General features: G+C 34.1%; 1 protein-coding gene across 1 annotated transcript in view; it reads left to right on the plus strand.

Moving 5' to 3' along the window:
• Nucleotides 1-6,175: 6,175 nt before the first annotated feature.
• The window catches only part of LOC138709638 (facilitated trehalose transporter Tret1-2 homolog), a 614,214-nt gene continuing 595,404 nt past the window's right edge, over nt 6,176-24,985 (plus strand). The window contains exon 1 of the mRNA XM_069840549.1: nt 6,176-6,705. The gene's annotated coding sequence lies outside the window, so the exon portion shown is untranslated. The remainder of the gene's footprint in view (nt 6,706-24,985) is intronic.

Consider the following 24,985-nt stretch of genomic DNA (forward strand, 5'->3'; position numbering starts at 1 on the left):
CGTGTTTCTGTGATGGATTCCAAGGTGGCTGCGCGGATGGGTAGCCTGCATGCTGACTGGCTGGCTCCCGTGTTGCCTACGGTGATGGTAGTTGTTCACACGGAGCTGGCGCTTTTCACAGTTCAAATTGCAAAATCATCTGCTGCTTCATCTGTTGTCAACACTCATGGTCAGAAAGAAACTAAACCGTGAGTGGAAGACAACTAAAGTCCTACATTAACAGTAGTAAATGTCGTAATAAAGTAATTAAGCCATAAGTGCAAAACAGCTAAAGTCCGATATTTAATTGTTGTTTCTTAGAAACTAAAGAATATAGAAAAAACAGGTTTAGTTGGAAAACAACGAACATGGCGACATGGTTTCAGTGGTGATATTATATGATCATCTTTGGTTTCCAGCCTGCACACCGTTGCTTACGGGATTACACAAGCTGGCGCATAGCACGATCGAGAGTAGGTCTCTGTGAGTCATGACAATTTCTGCCGCTAGGTTCGCCTCTCTGCCCTATGAAATGTTGAATGGTACCATTACAAAGCATTGTGCATCGTGAAAATAGTTCGATTAATTGTGCATTACTGATTGAGTACGAATATTATAAATATGCCAAGCATATTACAGTGTTATTTGAAGTTTGTTCTTCTAATTAATACCATAAAGTAATGAAAGAATATAGCCTAGGCCTATATGTGATTTTATACTACCGGTATTGATGTTGATCGTGGTAAATTAATCCAGTTTCACAGTGTTGTCTTTTGTATTGTGGTTCATAACAATTATAATAGTATGTGCGTGGAAATGTTTTTAAAATAATAAATTCTAGCTCATGATTTTAAGTGGTCGTTTCAATGAGAGGTTATATTCGAAAGATGATCACAAATGGATAATTTACTGCAAGATTACAAGAACTGAATATAAGTGAGTGTTCCGTTGAAAGTGAAAGTGAAAATTTCGTTTTACAAGAGCTAAGTAGGCGTACACGCACTAAAATACTACAGCGTTTACTATTACTATGCTCAATAGATTAATCAGTAGGCCTATAGAAATGTTTTCACCACTGCAAGAAAAAATCGCGCAATAATTATACTTCTCAGTTATTGTGACGTCCGTATTTTTTTTAAAAAGAGAGGGAAAAGTTAGGCCTTCTTGCAAATGCGTAATTATGAATTCAAGGAAATTAAAGATAATGCAGTACCTTAATTAGTTGCAATATCTTATTTAATAACAATATTAATAATATTAGGTGAAAAGGGTAGGCTATAGTGCGTATATGTAAGATGTCAAGTTAATTTATTTCCGGAAATGTTTGGTGTATGAACTGAAGTACAGAGCAGACAGTCCCTCAGTTTATATGTAATATGTTTTAATATCAAGAATGACAGCCTTTTGTAATATAATTGAGGAGTAGAAGTTTGCAAATTACGTCTATTGTCCATAAAATATTGTACGAAGCATTTAATAAGCAATGGTGAGTCCTTTAAATGTCCCAAATGTCAATGTCTTTTAAGTGTTCTGCTATGAATATATAGGGCAGAACAGCGCTCCGAGCGGCGGAATTGGCATTACGAGGGAACCACTTCAGACTCGTTTTTCAAGCTCTATGCGCCAGCTTGTATAATCTCGTAAGCAACGCTGCACACCATCACGAAAAATAGCAAGGAACCTACCCTCGAAATCCAGCAAGATGCCATCCACGGAGCCACCAGAACGCATTACTTCCGGTGAATGACCACACAGGCTACCCATCCGCGCAGCCACCTTGGAATCCATCACAGAAAAACGCACCGTCTGAACCGGGCTTTACTCTGTCCATTTGACATGCTTTATTCTTCTCTTTATCCACATTTCAAATGCTTCTAGTCGTTTTTCTTCACTTTGTTGTAATGTCCATGTTTCTAACCCATACAATGCCACACTTCACTAATGTCTTCTTTTTTTCAGATGTCCACAAAAGATTTTTCTTTTTTATTTAAAGCTTCCTTACCTTTGCTATCTTCTGTTTGACTTCCTGGCAGCACCTCATGTTACTACTAATAGTACATCCAATTATTTGAAGCTGGGCACTTGCTCAACTGCCTCATTTCGAATTTTCAAGTTTATCTTCTTTAATTTTCTTCCTATAACCATAGTCTTCGTCTTGTGTGCATTTATCTTCATCCCATACTGCTCACAGCTGTCATGTATCATCTCCTCTTCTGCTAACAATGGCACAGCAAATCTTACACACTTGATTCTTCTTTCTCCTACTAACATCCCTCCCCCGCTCTTCGCCAAATCCTCCAAGTACATGTTGAACAGGGCACGTGATAAAGGGCATCCTTATACTCCTCTCCGCATTCCACTTCCCTTTGAAATTTCCTTGACAATACTTTATCTTCATTTTCTTCCATATCCAGAATTGTGTAGCCTGCAATATTTCTAAAAATTATATAATTTAAATGTTTTGGTTTTAATGTTGAATATAGAAGTGGTGGTTTTTGCGTTAATTTTTTTAGCTGAATATGCTAGTATCACAGTCTACTATATACAGTCACGAAGCTTGAGTTTTGAGGGTGCTAGAAACAATAGACTGTGACGGTACTATTTTGCATTGCCTGTAATTAGGCGATATTAGCGATCCTAGTGGTGAGCAACTATCTAATGTTTGCATATTTACTATGTATTGAGCTTCGCGACTATATACTAGACTGTGCTAGTATCTTGTTTATGAGAAAGTTATTTTTTATTATTTTTTTAGGTAGTGATATTAATTCTATATTTTTTTATTTTAAGCTCTCTTTTCTTTCTTTTATCTTCATTTGAGTTCGTAGTACAGTACCATATTTTCGTTTAATTTTTATATTAATAATTTATTTTATTTGTGTATAATTACCGGTATAGCATTTTTAGTTAGGATACCAATAATTTTAGTTCATTTATGGTTACCGCTTTCAAAACATATGCTTTTCTTTAAAGCTTTTAACTTTAATTGTTTAAATGATTTTTATTACGATGTTGTAATATGGCTGCTCCATCTTCATTAAATATACTTTTATATTGTGCAACACAGATGCTGTAATGAATACAGAACACTTACCGTACTTCATTGTAGTGCCCTGAGTAAAGACAGACAAAATACAGAAGAATAATTAGTCTGTATTGGGAAACAAGAAGGGAAGTAGTGTACTGTAACTACCAACATCTGGGTCATTGGAAATCATCAAAGGTTTTTTTTTTCTCTCCAAGAATTTGGATATTGCCATAAATTCGTAGAATTTCAGTTTCGTTTCTGTCTTTTTGTGTTTTAAGGTCCATTTGTAACTATGATGATGGTAGTGGTGATGAGGCAGAGGGAGGTGAGGCTGACCATGAAGAAATCATATGATGATTCTTAACCAATAATTGAATTTTTTTTATTTTATTACAGATATATTCATTTTTGTATGGGATACATTAACTAACATAATTAAACTTTCTTCTGTTCAAGCCCCTACAGTCTCGGCTGCGCGAAACGAGGAAACCGGGGCAAATTGAACGCTGCGCTTGCCGCCATGATGTTGGAGAGCAGACGCATAATAGCAGAACGTAAATCACGCAGTTTAACGCTGTGATGATATAAAATTGACAGATTATGGCCATTTTCGACGTTTAACGTAAAATTAGGACGAAATAAACATATTCAAAGTTTCGTTGATATGCGTTAGAACATTAAAGAAAAGAAAATACGTACGCAGCAATTTGTAGAAAACATACTCATACATCCATTAATAGGCCTACAAAATACACATTATAGATTGTATAATTTTACGTTAATCAGCATATTGTTAGGTTTCAGAGAATCGAAAATTATATTAACATACATTACTCTTAGGTGACAAGACATAAATGTATGCACTTTGATTACACAAGTTCTCATTATAATCAAATTCTTAAGTGAAATAAATGTGTGATTATCAGTATAGACCTGTTGTTAAGTTTTAGAGAATCGAAAATTATATTACCGGTACTTCTAGACCACAGGACATAGGTAATCTGGCAAAATATAATGTGCGAAGGTAGCCAAATTACATTGAATTCATTCTTCAATTTAATAAACGGAATGCTATCAATTATAAAACGTACCGGTACCTAATACATTGCAAACAATAGGTAACGTGAAGACCTAAAAACTAAACAATCACTTTATGCAAGATAAAAAAACCACATAGGCCTACTTTTTTGTGTGTGGATTTTTTTACATATTGTATTGTTATTTTAAATAAATAAAATAGATATATTATCATTGCTTGCGGAGTGATGGTACATAATTTTTACGCACATATGTAATATCAATAAGATTCCATTCCTTGCTTTTGTTAATAAAATATATCCGGCAAAATGTAATAGAGTTATTTATAGGTGAACTCTGAATCATAAGTTCACAAAGAAGGCTTAGCTATTTATTTATTAGCTGTATATTTATTTATCCATATATGGATCTTGAATGAAAGTTTATTATCTTGCAGATAAATTCATTTACATAATAAAAACAAAAAGTTATCTTTCCACTAATGTTTTAACATTTGATGTGGAAGTCTAAATACAGCAATTCACTGAGTGGGATTTGTCTACAGTCTGATATATCTGTACTAACAATTAAGTATTTTTTATTGTCGTAAACTACTGATTGATTTTTAATGATATTGATATTGTAACAACAGAGATAATATTATATCGTACCTTTTGCAAGTAGCTTGGAAAATTAAACAGGGATGGTATTATCTCCGCGCTCTCATGGTTAACATTCAGCAGGTCTTTGAGCGGCCTCATGCATAACATTCGGCAGGTCTTTGAAATTTAATTGTATTATTGTTTTAAATTTCTTGTGTCGCCGCTCCAATCACTCGCCTCAATTTCAATAATGCAACCAATAAGCTGCTTCCATTTGTAAATGACACTTACTTGTCTAATCCATGTGAATTAAAAACGAGGATGCAATGTCTTGTGCTGAGGACGAACATTAAGGTATGTGATTAAAAATTATTATTAAAGAGTTATTATTAAGAGTTAAGAAAGCCAACGTACTCGTATATGAAATAATAATAATAATAATAATAATAATAATAATAATAATAGCCATTTAACAATATAACAAAATAGTGCTTATTCTTATCGAGGAAGTAGACGTGACAAAGTGACGCTTAGAGTGAAACCTAGAGAGCAACAATCGGTCGGCAAAATTATGTTTTAAAAGCACACCGCACGTTATTGTATGATGCCGGCATGTTAAGCATGAGTCCGCGGCGATAATATATCATCTTTCAAAATTCTATTGCCATTACTTTCACACTGTTCACTAAAAACACCCGAGACAAAACAAAGGACAAGTATGACAATCGTGTTTACCGCTCTATTTTCTACCAGTAGCATGGCGGCGTAAACATGCGCAGACAGATTTCAATTTTGGACAGCACACCAGCGCTCTGTGTGAGTCTAGTATACTATATAACGTCTTTGCTTCTGTTCTGTCAATAGCAATTGATATTGGTGGTGGTGATGCAGACGAGGACGATGATAAAGTTGCTATGTTCAAGTTCCCTGACTTCCCCTTCCCTTTCCTTCTCTCCCCTCCTCTTCCTTACAGTAAACGCCCGATATAGCGCAGTTGTTGGGGGACATACTTTACCCCCGCGTTATAGGTGAACCGCGATATATCTGAAGTGATTATGGTCCATGTGTTAAGGAAATGACCAGCTTCCTATTGACGCCATAGACTTACTAAATAACCGCGATCGGCGCACCCTGGGAAATGCCAGTAAATTGGTCTATACACAACTGGTTTCATATGGTAAATGACAGAAAATCAAGTATCAGCCATTAGACATAATAATAGGATTTACAGTTATTTTGATATGCCTAAAGAAGATTTGCTGTTTTGTAATATTTATCTTGTGATGCAATAAGATTAAAGTCACAGTCTCTCTATATCCTGTCAGTTGTCCATTTTTCGTTGCGGTTATTCCTTTTGTCACCCTACTGCGGTTATTCATCTTCAGCTTTCCAGGATGATGGTATCCCAACCAACGAGTTAGAAACCCCCCCCACCCCCCCAGCCGAACCACAAAGGGCTGATGTGCGCATATCACCGCCCGCTGGATCGCATCGAAGAAGGATCGCATGTTATTAATCATTTCTTTGAGTTCAGTTCAGGAAAGTAACACTAGATAGGGCTGTAATACAGATTTTGACAGCTGTTGTGTAATTCCAAGTAACAGTGAGGTAATTTCAAATATTAATTTGACAAGTTCTGCTTGAAACGTATTGTAACCTGAAATTACAGTTATATAGTTTTAAATACTGTATTAAAATGTTAGAGGATCAAAGTTTAGTTTGTCATGTGAGAAGTATTTCGTATCGATGTGCAGCTATAAACGAATAACTGCTTGCGGCTTCTGCAAGATGACACTACAGTATGAGGCATATCATCTTTCTATTAATGTGATGGGAGATGAGGATTTTAACATCAAAGAACGACTTTGTCGTGTTATATTTCTGTTACCGAATCTAATTGAACTGTTTTGTTTCTGTTGTGCGAATATTATATGAAGATGCTTATTAGTCTTCTTTTCCAATTCTTATAGTGAATTATGTATTTGTTTATCAATTGAAATGTCACAGAGTGAATGCATACAGTTTAGGATTTCATCATTATTCGCATCTAGACTTCTAGAAGTAATAACCACCTGTAATGTGAGTATTTTGTTAGTTTCCTTTAGGAATTAATTTTTAAAAATTGTTTTTTTGAAATTGTTGTTTGAAAAGTTACGCGTTGCGTGTAATCATAATAAGTTGTAGACTCGAGCTACAAACTTAGAGTGTACGCAGTAATTTGTTAAATTTGACGTGGACATGGAGATTTTGAAGTAGATTTACTTGTGCATTAGTATTTCTGAGTCTATTTGGATTTGTTAACTTATGGTTATCCTATTGTTTGTTTCTTAATAGTAGCCTACATAAAAGAGACACTTGATGGTACAATATTCGTATTCTTTATTCGATAGTTCTGTACTCGTGATTATTACGAACATTAGCTATGTTATAATGAAGTAACTTACCCGTACAAATTACTGTATTCTTTAATTGCTGGAAGTTCGACATAGCCTATATTAATGTGTTGTAACTTTAGTTAACTAGGCAGGCTACTTTGAACTTTTAGACTAATTCAAACGTCATTTTAATATTCTGAAGATCAGTCAAGGCAACATATTGTAGGTCTACATTAATTTAACTTTGACATAGACCCTACGCTACATAAGTGTGTTTGTATGTGGATGTAATTTGGGGGTTTTCTTTTTACACTTTTCTGCCTTTTATGAGCTTTGGGGTTTTCTATAGCACGCGACATTGAAGGATTTTTTGACGAAAAAAGTGGAAAAATCTGATTTTCAGAGGGAAGGTACCGTATTTTAGTTTGGAACGTGAAGAATTCATATAGAGGATAAATTTCAGAACACGAATAGGCTACCTTCCTTTCCCTCTTTCCAAAATTCCAACCTTGTGCACACAAAATAAATTATTGGCAATATTTTAAGATAATTGTTGTCAGTGAGGTATCCGTATATTGAAATTTTCCCCGCTTTGTATATGCAAGGCATACCGAAAGTCTAAACTAATATAACCTAACCTAACCTAACCTAACCTGCCACAAATTTCCGCAAAGTAGCACTTAGAAAAAAACAAGTTGGAAGTTTCAGTGTCGCGTGCTATAGAAAAGTCTGAACTTTGCTTTACCACCTGCTATGTAATTATTTTGTTAGTATTTTTATAGTTTACTGGAATTTCCATTTATTATCTCATAGCTTTGGTGTTTATTCTGTATAATGAGGTATTCAAGCTTACTTCTATCTGAAATCACTAACCTAGGGCTATGAACAAACTGATTTCTCTTTAAAAAACATGTGGATGGATGTATCTTTAAGCTGCCAGGAGTGTACCTTAGACTAGTGAATGAATGAATGAATGAACAAACGAACGAATGAATTAGCCGTCTGTGTCCCATTAAGGCCTCCTTCAAAAGAGTAGGCCTAGCTTCAGAATTCCATGTGGTGAGCTATTCCACATACTATAATAGGCTATACGCTAGCATCTTGTGTGTATATTTTAAATATAAAATGCTTGAAGAAACTAAGTAAATAGTGTTACTACGTTAAATTACAAATGTACTTACATTCTTGGGTCCTAGATATCTGGGGAGTGCCAACGCAAATTTCACGCCCAAAATAAGGGTCAAAAGTGACTGTGGAGAAAAGATGAGAGTATAAGGCCACAGTATGTCAGTTACTCATAGATTTCAAAAAGGCATATTACTCGGTTAAGAGAGAAATTTTATATACGGTAATATTCAATTTGATATTCCCAAGAAACTAGTTCGATTGTAATTAAAATGTGTCTCAGTGAAATATACAGCAGAGTCTGTATAGTCCGGTTTTGACGCTTTTTCAATTCACTACTGGCTAAAGCAAGGAGATGCACTATCACCTTCACTTTTTAACTTTGCTTTAGAATAATGCCATTAAGAAAGTCCAGGATAACAGAGGGTTTGGAATTGAACGGGTTACATCAGCTGCTTGTTTATGCAGATGACGTGAATATGTTAGGAGAAAATCTACAAACTTTTAGGGAAAACAAGGGAATTTTACTTGAAGGAAGTAAAAATATAGGTTTGGAAGTAAACCCCGAAAAGACAAAGTATATTGTTTCATGACTAGAACATAGTACGAAATAGAAATATAAAAATTGGGGATTTATCCTTTGAAAAGGTGGAAAAATTAAAATATCTTGCAGCAACTTACCTACTTACAGATGGCTTTTAAGGAACCTGCAGGTTCATTGCCACCCTCACATAAGCCCGCCTTCGGTCCCTATCCTGTGCAACATTAATTAAACTTCCAATTTTTATATTTCCATTTCGTACAATATTCTGGTCACGAGACATAATCATATTCTTTGTCTTTTCGGGATTTACTTCCAAACCTATCTCTTTACTCGCTTCAAGTAAAATTCCTGTGTTTTCCTTAATAGTTTGTGGATTTTCTCCTAATATAGTCACATCATCTGCATAAACAAGGAGCTGATGTAACCCGTTCAATTCTAAACCCTCTCTGTTATCCTAGTTAAAGTATGATTATTTTATAAAATAGTGCGTACACTGTAGAGTCTAATTATTCAATAATACAGTATGTACTACAGCAATACTTTTAAACAGCACAGGAAACCAACACATACTAGCAGTGCCTATCAAAAGATGAAGAAGCAGGCAAGGTTGGACTTGTATTAATACAGTACAGTGAAACCTGCCTTTGCAGTCACTTCATTTAAACGGCCACCTGGCCAAAAGGCCAATTTTCTCTGGAACCAATTGGACTTTCCATAAGATCAATACAAATTCTCTCTTTATTTAGCGGCCACCTCATGCGCCGGCCAGTGGCCGGGGTCTATTTGGATTGGAACCTGACTATAACGGTCATTGTCTGACCTATTTTTTCGATGGTTAGAGGACAGGAAGCAATAGCTAAGTGTACAGCAGTACACCCTCCATATCTTGGGGTTAGTTGGTTACTGTTTTATGACTCTTTTGTCACTTTCCACTCCGACCCTGCACAGCTATAAATTCTTATTCGTTTTTTAAGGATTGAAACACGGACTTTTTCTATCGAAAATGTTACAGTATGTTTTATATAGTTAACCATTCGATTTTTTTCTCCTCTTTCTATCTTTCTCTAGGCTATATGGACCAGCTTTTACGAATTTTTCTTCTTTTCATTCTCTTGATTCAGAGGGATTGTGAAGTTAGTTTGAGAGAGAAATCATGTCTAACAATAAATTTATAGTGGTGTTCAGTTTAGAGGTAAGACGAAAAATGATTGAAGAATGTGTAAAGGGAACATCTGCGAGAAAAATTGCGGAAATATTCAAATGTGGAAGGACACAAATAAAAGGTATAATTAAGAATAAAGATGAAATATTAAAAGAATGGGGGGAAGAGAGAATCTGTGTTTAGTAATGTGAATGATTTCGTTTACGAATAGTTCAAGTGTGCGAGGGCGAAGAAATTGCCAATAAGTGGGCTTATGGTTCAAGAGAAAGCTCTTGAAATTGCCAAAGAACTCAATGTAAGAAATTTTGTTGCTAGTAATAGTGGTTAGAGTGCTTTAGAAAACGGCATAACATTGCATTTCGTTCTGTGTTTAGTGAAGGAGGTGACATTGCAACCAATGTTATTGAAGAATGGAAAAAATAGACTGCCTTCAATTCTTGTGGAATATGAATTCAGAGACATTTACAGTGTTGACGAAACAGGTTTTTTTTTTTTTTTTTTTTTTTTCAGGGCCCTCCCTAACAAAACTTAAGTTTTAAGAAAAAAAGAGTGTAAAGGGGGGAACTTGGCAAAAGACAGAATAACCCTGCTCTTTTGTTTTAATGCTGCAGGAGAAAAAGAATCACTCTTAATGATAGGGAAATCATTGAAACCGAGATGTTTGAAAAATGTTGACGTGGGCTTACTGGAGATGAAGTGGACTGCCAACAATAAAGCTTGGATGACATCATCATTGTTTGAGAATTAGCTATGCGATTTCAATTCTAAGATTAAACGCCAAAATCGCAATGTGATCCGTGAAATTGGTGTTTCTTCCCCCAAATACATCACACCTCCAGCCCCTTGATCGAGATATTATCCAGTCATTTAAACTGAGGTACCGCAAGCGAGTTTTGAAACGGCTAGTTGCAAGAATGGAACAGGCTGACATTAATATGCGTGACTGTTGTACGCGCACAGTCCTAAAAAGTCAGTGAAATTCAGTATTTTCATGCTAATTCATAAAAAAACGCAACCTTAATCAAGCGGCCACCTGATAAAACGGCCATTTTACAAGGTAACTTCAGATGGCCACTTTAGACAGGTTTCACTGTACTTACACATTCCATAACAGCTGTTGGAAAAGTTATCTACCAGAATCTAGGGATAACTGAACGTGTTATAAAGTTCGAATTTACATGAAGAGAAATTTCTCCCATAGTAGTATTATTTTTCAGTTCTTCTAAAGTGTAGCCTATAGGTGGTGAGACTGGAAGAGAAAAGGGATACATTTTCTTGCTAATAATTTCGTCTCCCAAAACACTCCCATATCTCTTCGAAATGATCATCGTTAAAAGAAAAAAAAATTGTGTTCTTCAATCAACTGAAGGAAAAGGAAGTCCAAATCTCCCGGAAGAATTAGCCCAATACACTAATATCAGTTTAGCACTGAATACACAATACTTCCACATTTTCATATCACAAATTGTTGGAATTCACTGCTCCAGAACCTATCTGTATGAGAGTGTGAATGTTCAAAGGAAATGAAGGTCTTAAAAAACACTCTACTGTGCACGGACAGAAGCATGAGTTATAACACCCCATTCTGCTGGCATGGTTGTTGAGGTGCTGCAGATGAAGCCTTTAGATTCTGTCAAGTTTGAGGTCAGGGAATTGCTTTGAATCTTTTGCAGATACAGCGAAACCTGTTCAAATCGGAACCTGAACAATCCGGAATCCTGTCTATTTCGGAACAGTTTATTGGTCCCGGAAAAATTTGTATGTATTATGTGTAATTTTTCCTGAATAAAACTGAAACTGTCCAACGCGGAAACGGAAACTGTCTACTGCTGTTCAAAACGGAAACAATATTTTGGACACATACTATATTTTGTAACTATATTTTGAAACCGCGTGTAATTTCAAGGAATATACGAAATATGTAGGTCACTAAGATAAAAACAAGTTTTCTTTGCAAAATTCTAGAGGGTACGAGGGTGTGTTGGCCTGTTGGTCATAAATTTTATTACCCTGTTCAGTAGGCAGACGAGTCCCTTCAAAGATTTTCAATGCTTCATACCCGCATACTGTCGTAGCTAAACAGAGCGCAAGTGTAGTGATTTTCAGGTAAAAAAAAAAGTTGCATAAAATGTGGCATTAACATTAAGTGATGAAGTAAAAGTTATCGAGATAAAGGAAAATTAGAAACAAAGTCTATGTGAAATAATATTGAAGTACAGTTGTGGAAAATTCAGGTGTGACACTTTAAAAAATAAAGATCATAATGAGTGAGTGACGTGCGGCCAATATTGGTGACATAGAAGGAACCAGAAAGCAACTGTTTATGTGGAAATAAATGAACTGTTGTGGGAGTGGGTTCTTCATGACCTTTCAAAGAGCATGCCAATTTCTGGATCTATTCTGCAAAGCAAGCTATTGAACTGGGAAAGAAATTAAATAAACCAGAATTCAAGGCTTCTGATAGATGGCTCCTAGTCCAATTAATTAATAATGTGCAGTGATATGCAGTACAGTATTAGAGTATAGTGTTAGATATTAAATAGAATGAGATTAGTATACTTTAGTAATGCTTAATGACTAATGAGTGAGTTACGATAATATTTATACAGAAAATGAGATTTTAACAAAATGATTCGCCAACGTAATAAGCGACAGAAAGCTGATTTAATGGTCGAGTGTTAAACGGAATATTTTGTACTTCTTGCAGTATGCGGCATGCCATTTTGTTTTTCATGTATATGAATGACAAAATATTCCATTTTAATGTCACACCTGAATAATACGGAAACCTGTCCACAACGGAAAAAAAATTAGGACCATGTCACTCCATCTTGAACAGGTTTCACTGTAATTGAGAAACTCCGTTTTAATCTTATTAAGGAATTTTTGGTTAATGCTCCATTCTAGCTCCAATTTCTCTTATGTTAGCACCTTACATCGTTTCATTTTCTTGTCTAAACCAGATCTGGTACTTACAGTTTATTTACAATCTTGTATATCATGACCTTGTTGGACATGGAAATTTTAGTTTCCTACGAAATATTTTCTTGTTGTCCCTAATGGCTCTGTTTCTATAGAAGTATTGTGCATAAATAATATCTGTTCTGATGAATATCTGGACGAGATCACTAGGGAGCGGATTTTTATGTGCTAAAAAATTTAAATATACTTATTTTTTATGTGCTAAAAAGTATGAAAATATTTGCTAAAAATAAAAATATATATATATTTTTAAATATGACAAAAATACCTTACTTAGCTTGAAAAAAAAATGTTACTAGGTACTCACCAACCACACTTGAGTGCTAGTAGTTGGCCGAGAATTGCAGTGAACAACAAAGATCATCTCCAAATTCTCCATCACAAATGCATGCCGATTATCTCTGAACAACGACTTATACTGTGAAAATGATCTTTCCACATCACAGGACGTCAGACATGCATATTTAAAGACAGAAATGTCACAAACACAAACACCGTCAATTTCACCTATAGGCACAGCCTCCAATACTTGAGCAATTTTACACATTTTTTTATATCCACTGTTTTTCCCATTTTGGAATTTGTCCCTTAGTACTTGTACTTCTGAACCTGATAGCGAGTCAAGTTTAATTTCCACGGCACGCACCTCCCTGTTTCAGACGACAGGTTTTTGGATGTTTCGAGTTTTGTATAGTGTCACACAAAAAGCTTAGATTTGCTAATAGGAAAGCCAAATTGATTTTTAAACAACCATATTTCAGTATATCTTGAATGATATCAATTGAAGAAGCCTGATAACAGGGAATCACAACATGATATATTGCCTTACTTGATAGACATGAGCGAGAGGCGAGAGATTTGTTTAAATTAAATAATATTCATACCCGAGCTCTTATCTGTTGTGTTTCACAAACAAAGCGTGGAATGAAATCATCTTCACGAACAATAAACATTCGTAATTATGTGTTGCGAGATCTCTCCTCCTTGTCCATGTTAATTTATTCTCTAATAATAACACTGATATGCTGCCTAGCAGTTCTCAGAACTTGAGGCGGTACTATTACGAAAATGGATCATGGATACACCACACAGCTCTTAGAAACACGAAGCAACCAAGAATTCTTAAAAAGATAACGTACTTCTGAGTAATATAATTGATATAGTTTTAAAATATTTAAGAGTCCTTGTAAAAAATTATTTAAATAAAAGAAAACTCCAAGATTTATGTGTTTATAACAGATTTCCTGAAAATATGTATTTACATAATTTTTTTCTGAAAATATGTGTTTTATGTGAAATAAAATTCGGGTTTTAAATTTGAAAATTCATGTTCGAAATTTTTAACTTTGTTAATTGTGTTTTATCACACCCAAAAAGAATATTTAATTACATAGGAATCCGCTCCTTAGTAATCAGACTGACCAAATGATTGAATATCAACAGACCAACTTGTTTTTTAACGCCAATTTTGATTCGTCTGAACTTAATGTGCACGGATGACTAGTTTGATTCAGTGACGCACGCGTCATATTGCCGGTCATGATCAGGATTTCCAGTCTGTCATCAGGAATGCAGGAAAGATGAAGATAGTGAATTAATTCAGTTTATAATGCCGGTACAGCTGATTTTATTCATTTTGTGTATTTCTGTTAATTATATAATTTTAATTTTGTTACATTTTTGCTAGATTATGAAATTTCCTTGGAATTATTTATGAAAAAATATCTGATCTATACCGAAAAAGTGCATGATACAGTGTTTAAATCTTATCAATAATAAATCAATTTCAAAGAGAGTGAAGAATGAAGATACTGTATAATTCCTATCACACACTACAACCTGATACGATGCAGCATTGGCAGTGACGTTGAACATAGCTTGGACAGGGTTTTGAAAAAATGAATGAGGAATTTAAAAATAATTTTATAGAAATAAGCAAAAAAATTGTCACTGATTAACTTTTCAATTTCTTTACTGTGTTAATTTTTAGATAATTACCTGGTTGACTAGTTTTTAAGTGCTGTTCTTCATTGTCCAAAGCCTAGGCTAGGATAATTAAGAACAACACTTCGAAAATTAACACAGTAAAGAAGTTGAAAACTTAATCAGTAGGTCTAATATAAGTATTAAAAATTTAAAAGTGTGGGCCTATATGGAACAATGAAGGTGAACAAAAAATTGTATTTTCCGATCTTTTGTACTTTTTATTTAAGTAGGCCTTTTAATAATAAGTACGTGATTTTGTTAAAAGAGTTATGTTTTGGGAAACCTTTAAAAGCAAAAACAGCTTAGAACTGTTCATAGAGGTGACAAATGACGCAAGGTCTACATTTGGTGTCAAAAGTAAGTAACTTTCAAATATTTAAAGAGATGACAACGATGCAAACTTAAATTTAACACTGGTCCTATATAAATTACTTATTTATCAATTTATACATGTTTTATTCACAACTTTTAAGGAAACACTAATATGATTATTGGTTGTCTAACAATAGTGTGTGACATGTGTTAAAAATTGTTAATAATGTGTGATGTGTATTAAAAATTGTTGGCTGTATAAAAATAGTGTGTGATATGTATTAAAAATTGTTGGCTGTCTAAAAATAGTGTGTGATATGTATTAAAAATTGTTGGCTGTCTAAAAATAGTGTGCGATATGTATTAAAAATTGTAGGCTGTCTAAAAGCAGTGTGTGATATGTATTAAAAATTGTTAATAGTGTGTGATATGTATTAAAAATTGTTGGCTGTCTAAAAATAGTGTGTGATATGTATTAAAAATTGTTGGCTGTCTAAAAATAGTGTGTGATATCTATTAAAAATTGTTGGCTTTCTAAAAATAGTGTGTGATATGTATTAAAAATTGTTGGCTGTCTAAAAGCAGTGTGTGATATGTCTTAAAAATTGTTAATAGTGTGTGATATATATTAAAAATTGTTAATAGAGTGTGACATATGTTAAAAATTGTTAGCTGTCTAAAAATAGTGTGTGATGTGTATTAAAAATTGTTAATAGTGTGTGATATGTCTTAAAAATTGTTGGCTGTCTAAAAATAGTGTGTGATAGTGTTAAAAATTGTTGGCTGTTTAAAATAGTGTGTGATATGTATTAAAAATTGTTGGCTGTCTAAACATAGTATGTGATAGTATTAAAAATTGTTGGCTGTCTAAAAATAGTGTGTGACATGTCTTAAAAATTGTTGGCTGTCTAAAAAAAGTATGTGATAGTATTAAAAATTGCTGGCTGTCTAAAATAGTGTGTGATATGTATTAAAAATTGTTGGCTGTCTAAAAATAGTGTGTGACGTGTTAAAAATTGTTGGCTGTCTAAAAATAGTATGTGATAGTATTAAAAATTGTTGGCTGCCTAAAAATAGTATGTGATATGTGTTAAAAATTGTTGGCTGTCTAAAAATAGTGTGTGATATGTATTAAAAATTGTTGGCTGTCTAAAAATAGTGTGTGATATGTATTAAAAATTGTTGGCTGTCTAAAAGCAGTGTGTGATATGTATTACAACTTGTTAATAGTGTGTGACATATGTTAAAAATTGTTAGCTGTCTAAAAATAGTGTGTGATGTGTATTAAAAATTGTTAATAGTGTGTGATATGTATTAAAAATTGTTGGCTGTCTAAAAATAGTGTGTGATATGTATTAAAAATTGCTGGCTGTCTAAAAATAGTATGTGATAGTGTTAAAAATTGTTGGCTGTCTAAAAATAGTGTGTGATATGTATTGAAAATTGTTGGCTGTCTAAAAATAGTGTGTGACATGTGTTAAAAATTGTTGGCTGTCTAAAAATAGTATGTAATAGTATTAAAAATTGTTGGCTGTCTAAAAATAGTGTGTGACATGTCTTAAAAATTGTTGGCTGTCTAAAAATAGTATGTGATAGTATTAAAAATTGTTGGCTGTCTAAAAATAGTGTGTGACATGTGTTAAAAATTGTTGGCTTTCTAAAAATAGTGTTAAAAATTGTTAATGGTGTATGATATGTATTAAAAATTGTTGACTGTCTAAAAATAGTGTGTAATATGTATCAAAAATTGTTGGCTGTCTAAAAATAGTGTGTGATATGTATTAAAAATTGTTAATAGTGTGTGACGTGTTAAAAATTGTTGGCTGTCTTAAAATAGTGTGTGATATGTATTAAAAATTGTTAGCTGTCTAAAAATAGTTTGTGATATATATTAAAAATTGTTGGTTGTCTAAAAATAGTGTGTGACATATATTAAAAATTGTTGGCTGTCTAAAAATAGTGTGTGACATATATTAAAAATTGTTGGCTGTCTAAAAATAGTGTGTGACATATATTAAAAATTGTTGGCTGTCTAAAAATAGTGTGTGACATATATTAAAAATTGTTGGCTGTCTAAAAATAGTGTGTGATATATATTAAAAATTGTTGGCTGTCTAAAAGTAGTGTGTGACATGTATTAAAAATTGTTGGCTGTCTAAAAATAGTGTTTGACATATATTAAAAATTGTTGGCTGTCAATAGTGTGTGATATGTTAAAAATTGTTGACTGTCTAAAAATAGTGTGTGACATGTGTTAAAAATTGTTGGCTGTCTAGAAATAGTGTGTGACGTGTGTTAAAAATTGTTTGCTGTCTAAAACTAGTGTCTGACATGTATTAAAAATTGTTGGCTGCCTAAAAATAGTGTGTGACATGTGTTAAAAATTGTTGGCTGTCTAAAACTAGTGTGTGACATGTATTAAAAATTGTTGGCTGTCTAAAAATATTGTGTGATGTGTATTAAAAATTGTTGGCTGTCTAAAAATAGTGTGTGACATGTGTTAAAAAGTTTTGGCTGTCTAAAAATAGTGTGTGATATATATTAAAAATTGTTGGCTGTCTAAAAATAGTGTGTGACATGTGATAAAAATTGTTGGCTGTCTAAAAATAGTGTGTGACATGTGATAGAAATTGTTGGCTGTCTAAAAATAGAGTGTGACATGTGTTAAAAATTGTTGGCTGTCTAAAAATAGTGTGTGACGTGATAAAAATTGTTGGCTGTCTAAAAATAGTGTTAAAATTGTTAATAGTGTATGATATGTATTAAAAATTGTTGACTGTCTAAAAATAGTGTGTGACATGTGTTAAAAATTGTTGGCTGTCTAAAAATAGTGTATGACGTGTGTAAAAAATTGTTTGCTGTCTAAAACTAGTATGTGACATGTATTAAAAATTGTTGGCTGTCTAAAAATAGTGTGTGACATGTGTTAAAAATTGTTGGCTGTCTAAAACTAGTGTGTGACAGGTATTAAAAATTGTTGGCTGTCTAAAAATATTGTGTGATGTGTATTAAACATTGTTGGCTGTCTAAAAATAGTGTGTGATATGTATTAAAAATTGTTGGCTGTCTAAAAATAATGTGTGATACATATTAAAAATTGTTGGCTGTCTAAAAATAGTGTGTGACATATATTAAAAATTGTTGGCTGTCTAAAAATAGTGTGTGACATGTGATAAAAATTGTTGGCTGTCCAAAAATAGTGCGTGACATGTATTAAAAATTGTTGGCTGTCTAGAAATAGTGTGTGACATGTGTTAAAAATTGTTGGCTGTCTAAAAATAGTGAGTGACATGTGATAAAAATTGTTGGCTGTCTAAAAATAGTGTGTGACATGTGTTAAAAATTGTTGGCTGTCTAAAAATAGTGTGTGACATGTGATAAAAATTGTTGGCTGTCTAAAAATAGTGTGTGACATATATTAAAAATTGTTGGCTGTCTAAAAATAGTGTGTGATAGGCTATGTGTTAAAAATTGTTTTATTTTTGTTTGTAGATTTGCTACAGTCAACTTAGCGACGTTATTTCGCAAACATGTATACTCAAAAAATAAATCGACATGACATATACCGGTGTATAATAAATGATTACTATATCATAATGTCCGAGATACTTTTTCATTCTTGGAGTTCAATCCTGCACTGAATTTAAACCTGACTTGGTTCTTTTGTGTTAGCCATTTATGGTAAATGGTTTTACTCTATTGAGTGACTGATAGCCCCATTACGTCTTTTTCAGTTGATATAGCTATGAAAGACCTTACTTATGACAGACAGGGTGTCTAATACAACATATTGAGTTGTTATTGTCCGTTCATAATTTGTACAGTGTGTCTTGCAAATATGTATATGATCCGAATTACATATGGGCTATTCCATCTCAAATCGACCGAAATATAGAGAAAATTGACCTTGCAATTTTTAAATACAATGAAACTTTTCTGTCTGTTGACAACTGTGATACAATGCTTTGTGCAAAGTTTGCGGCATCATAACTTCATAGTGTTTAAATTTAAAATATTTAAATTTATCGTATTTTCATAAAATTAACAACTTTAAACTGTTGTGACTCCGAAACCCTTTCACCCAATGATCAAAATCATGGTTTATATTGATGCTGAGAAATTAAAGTTTATATTGACATGTAAACAGTTTTTCTTACTTTGTATGGAAATGGAGAAATTTAGATTTTTCTTTATTAAGACTCCTTTGACCACGAAAAAAATATTTTTAAAATATATTGTTAGATTCCACATTGAAAGTACAAATAAACATATATTCTTTACTGGTGCACCGTTGATAAGAAAGTATTGAAAATATTAAATAAAGAAAATAAATAGTACGCCCGTGAAGTAACCAGCTGACTGTGAGGCGGGAGCTAGCCGAGACAAGCAAGGCCAAGAGACAAACACGTTTATTTCGTCTAGTAGCGCATAGCTGGGCTAGCTTTATCACAAGTTTTCATAAACACAGGAGTGAAATGACGCCCAACGCTCGCTTATCTTCAGCTCTCGGCCAGTGCGTGCGGTACTGCGCAGTCTAGGCGTGTGAAAATAATCTATTTAATACCCTCTAAACTTATTGCCGTACCACTAACCAAACAATGCCGAATCTCTCTTAATAATGCAAGGTTTTTTCTCAATATATTTTTACATTTTTACAAACTGGCAAAAAGCCTAAAAGTAAATAAAATCAGATTATCTGTCTCTCTGTATACAATACAAATAAGGATTACTTCTTATCATAACCTACCAAATGTCAGTTTCAAAATAAGCTCCCGTTCAATGATCTGCAGTAAATGGTTCCAGAGTTCTGACCGCTGAAAGAGGCTTGTTTTTATAAAATATGCTAAATTTGTCGCTCAATAGTACGAAAACCGTTTGACTTTCGATAGTTATATTTTTGAAAATGCACTGTCCTCAGCACCTTGTATAAATAGGGAAAAAATTAGAGCATTAAAAAAATGAGAGATTTTTTACTGATCGATTTCATATAGAATAGCCGATACGTAAAAGCTATTGACAAGAGGTTCCCCACTTGATCGATGTTTGGTGTGTGATCATTGCATGCAAAGAACACAGTGAATTTTGTAAGAATTTGGGAATTGAGTCCTTGGGAGCGTTCAGTCTTTTTGAGAGAATTGCGATCCAACATGGAAGATCTGCAAGTAACGGAGCTCTTTGATCATGTGAGCAGCTTCAGGCAACGCACGCCTAATCCCGATGAGGAGATAAATTTTCACTTTCCTGCTGAGAATACATTTTCCGCCATTTCTCGCCCATATTGAATTTCGACGCTGAATAATCTCTGCTGTTGAAAGCGTAGTTAAATAAAATATTCTTGAATTCAGTGCCGAACATTCATACACTGGCGCCATTTACAGGAATTTCCTATGGTTCGGGTTCAGATCAACAGAATTATTAAAACTAAAAGACTGCGAAGGTAACAGAAACGTATTAAGACCAAGTGATTCAGTTTCTGGGCGCATGTTTTGCTAGTGGATTTTGACCCGTGTTCATGACGGAGACGGTCAGCGCGTCTGGCTGCGAAACCAGGTGGCCCGGGTTCGAATCCCGGTTGGGGTAAGTTACCTGGTTGAGGTTTTTTCCGGGGTTTTCCCTCAACCCAATACGAGCAAATGCTGGGTAACTTTCGGTATTGGACACCGGACTCATTTCACCGGCATTGTCACCTTCATTTCATTCAGACGCTAAATAACCTAGATGTTGATACAGCGTCGTAAAATAACCCAATAAAAATGACGGAGATATCGAGTTTTATGCGGTGGGGTGGTTAACGTAAAATTATTCTAGTAATTTACTTACTTTACTTTACTTTTTAACTTTGCTCCAGAGTATGCCATTAGGAAAGTCCAGGATAACAGAGAGGTTTGGAATTGAACGGGTTACATCAGCTGCTTTTCTATGCGGATGACGTGAATATGTTAGGAGAAAATGCACGAACGATTAGGGAAAACATGGGAATTTTACTTGAAGCAAGTAAAGAGATAGGTTTGGAAGTAAACCCCGAAAAGACGAAGTATATGATTATGTCTCGTGACCAGAATATTGTACGAAATGGAAATATAAAAATTGGAAATTTATCTTTTGAAGAGGTGGAGAAGTTCAAATATCTTGGATACTCGGGAGGAAATTAAACGCAGAATAAATATGGGAAATGCGTGTTATTATTCGGTTGAGAAGCTTTTATCATCCAGTCTGCTGTCGAAAAACCTGAAAGTTAGAATTTATAAAGCAGTTATATTACCGGTTGTTCTGTATGGTTGTGAAACTTGGACTCTCACTTTGAGAGAAGAACATAGGTTAAGGATGTTTGAGAATAAAGTGCTTAGGAAAATATTTGGGGCTAAGAGGGATGAAGTTACAGGAGAATGGAGAAAGTTACACAACACAGAACTGCACGCATTGTATTCTTCACCTGACATAATTAGGAACATTAAATCCAGAAATGCATATAGAGTGTTAGTTGGGAGGCCGGAGGGAAAAAGACCTTTAGGGAGGCCGAGACGTAGATGGGAAGATACAGTAGAACTCCGATTATCCGTCACCCTATTAACCGATTGTCGGATTATCCGACTGTCTTTCCCTCCTTTTTTTTGTTACAGAAATATATGAAGTAGATACTATTGTACGTTATGTTAGTACATATATATTTTTTTTCTAGAGTGTGTTATTACAAGCATTGACACTTACACAGTTTTGGTCTACTGTTCGAGTTGCCATACTCTACAATTTCTATATAAATGTCTTCCATGAGTGTCAAAGAAAACGTGTTCTGCTAAGTATCGAACAAAATGCAAATAAGTGATTTGGGGATAGGGAAACTGTGGGTCATCTCGCATCACAATACAAGACTGATATTACAACTATGCACGATTTAATAAAAATCAAGGATAAAGTGTATATACAGTATGTAAATCTACAACATGAGACCTTTACTATTCCTATCTTTCCGCTGACAGCCATTAAAAGAAGTTTTTCTTACCCCTTAAAACACGTCGTTGACAACCGAACTTGAATTAATGAACTTCTGATTCAATATCAAGCTTATTAAAGCTTATTAAATCATAAAATGCATCTAGATAATTTAGATTACTATGGAATTAAAGGTGTTGCACACCAATGGTTTCACTCATATCTCATAGATAGGAAACAGAAAGTTGAAATCAATACAACTATGAAATCTGCATCGACATGGGGAACTATTAACAATGGAATTCCTCAAGGATCAATATTAGGTCTCCTACTTTTTATAGTGTTTATAAATGATCTTGCCCCCCTAATAAAAGATGTAGGTCATCCCATATTATTTGCAGATGACACAAGTATAGTAATTACAGCCAATAACTCCAACACATTCCAATTTTCAAGAGAGGAAATTCTCTTCAAAATATGTAACTGGTTCTCAGTCAATAAATTGGTATTAAATTGTAACAAAATTAACATAATTCAATTTAAATCCTGTGCAAATTCAACCTCGCAAATTTCTAGCGCAATAATTAACAACAGATCCCTATTTGAAACAACGACAACCAAATTTCTTGGCTTAAAAATCGATAATGTGTTAAATTGGAAAAATCATATTAAAGAAATTACCCCCAAACTAAATTCAGCTTCTTTTGCTATTAGAACTATGCAAAAGATAGTAAATATCAATACCTTAAAAACAATATACTTTGCATACTTCCACTCGGTAATGAGTTTTGGAATAATATTCTGGGGAAATTCCACAGATAGTAACACTATATTCCTATTACAAAAAAAGAGTAATTAGAATAATAGTAGGTGCCAAATCTAGGGAATCGTGTAGGGCTATTTAAAAAAAACTACAAATAATGCCCATGGCTTGTCAGTATATCTTTTCATTAATAATCTTCCTCTATTAATCGTGAAAACTTTGTAACTAATTCAACAGTTCATAGCATAAATACACTTCCTAAAAATGACCTTCATACTCCATCGGCAAGTCTATCGTGCTATCAAAAAAGAGTGCGTTATATGGCAGTAAAAATTTTTAATAGCCTCCCTATCGATATAAAAAATGAAACTCAAAACATAAGATTATTTAGGACCAAATTAAAGAAGTGCCTAATTTCTCACGCCTTCTATTCTGTGGGTGAATTCATGACATTCAATAACGCTTCATGAAATTGATACTAAAACTTTGTGTTGTACTAGTAGACTATATTGTAAATCTCGTCTGTATATATTTTATGTAGACTGTGACTATTAATTAAGATTTTTATAATAGTATTAAGTTTTTTGACTTGTTCCATATTCTAGCTGTAAAGCAATGTATGAATACCATGGAATGTTAATAAATACAATACAATACACTACAAAACACAAGACCACGGAGAAAATGACGAAAGTTCAGTGTTATTCACTTAATTTGCAAAAAATATTTTGTGGTACGGATTATCCGATTTTTTCAATTAACCGTTCAGTCAATCCCCTTCATTACCACAGATAATAGGGGCTCTACTGTAATATTAAAATGGATTTGAGGAAGGTGGGATGTGATGATAGAGACTGGATTGATCTTGCTCAGGATAGGGACCGATGGCGGACTTATGTGAGGGCGGCAATGAACCTCCGGATTCCTTAAAAGCCAGTAAGTAAGTAAAGAATACAATCCGTGCTGTTCTGCGTTGTGTAATTTCCTCCATTCTCCTGTAACGTCACCCCTCTTAGCCTAAAATATTTTCCTAAGCATCTTATTCTCTAACCTCTGTTCCTCTCTCAAAGTGAGAGTCCAAGTTTCACAACCATACAGAACAAATGGTAATATAACTGTTTTATAAATTCTAACTTTCAGGTTTTTTGAGAGCAGACTGGATGAGAATCCAACTACCAAATCTCTTAACCTTATTCCTTTGCTGTGGTCGTGCCAGAGAATCAGTCCCATTCCGTGGTTTATGTTTTGGTTTCGTAACAGGCTGGTTTTTACGATGATGGGTTGTTAGCCCCTCGCCGAAGCCCCAAGCTCTTATCGGCCGTCTGCGACTGCTTATTCAATATATTCCATATCTGGAGGCCGTCTCCTCCATCCGCAACCTGAGGACGCGCCATGCCGTGGTGATAGGGACTCACATTTACTGCGTCACATAACTACTCTCAATTCTCTCCCGCCAGGAAACTTGTGAACAGGAATGTCATTGGATGAACTTTGTTATTGCGAACGCATAATATGTAGCTATATTGAGGAGTGTGCCATTTTCGCGACGCCGATTTTTTTACGTTGAATATATCACATTTCATATAAATTAAGCTAAATACTCGTACATATCAACATAATATGTAGACATATTTCACAGAATAGCAAGAACATTAAAAATCATGTCTTAAGGAAGAAACTCTGCTGTATGTTTGAAGAGTGATACGGGTTTTAGCTTGTTACGTGCTGGCAAACATTGAGTAGGGGAGACTGTTGTACCTTTAGCATAGTGTACCTTTGAAAATTATTTGTTTTTTAAGTTTTGCTACTACCTAGAAGGACTCAAACTGAAGTAGATTGTAGGGAAAGCCGCTAAGTACCTCTGGTAGTAGTTTTTGGTTTGATTTATTGCAAAATGTGAGTTCTGTGAACGAAAGAATTTTTTTAGTACCAAAAGTAAACATTTCGTTCATTGATATATGTTATCTAACATAAAACCGGATTGTATTTGTTACCATCCATTAAGTACAGTGTGTTCCGTATCATCTAGTGAGTAATAACGTATTTTAATTTTTATGATTTATTCGAATCTTTAGTTTTGGGAGCCATATTTGTTTAAACGTGCAACCTCTTGTACCTTTGAACACAAAACATCTTGTACCATGGAACATGTTCCAAGGTATACAATACTATTGGTTTTT

The sequence above is a fragment of the Periplaneta americana genome, chromosome 11 (genome assembly GCF_040183065.1).
Source record: "Periplaneta americana isolate PAMFEO1 chromosome 11, P.americana_PAMFEO1_priV1, whole genome shotgun sequence".
In the NCBI taxonomy this organism is placed as follows: domain Eukaryota; kingdom Metazoa; phylum Arthropoda; class Insecta; order Blattodea; family Blattidae; genus Periplaneta; species Periplaneta americana.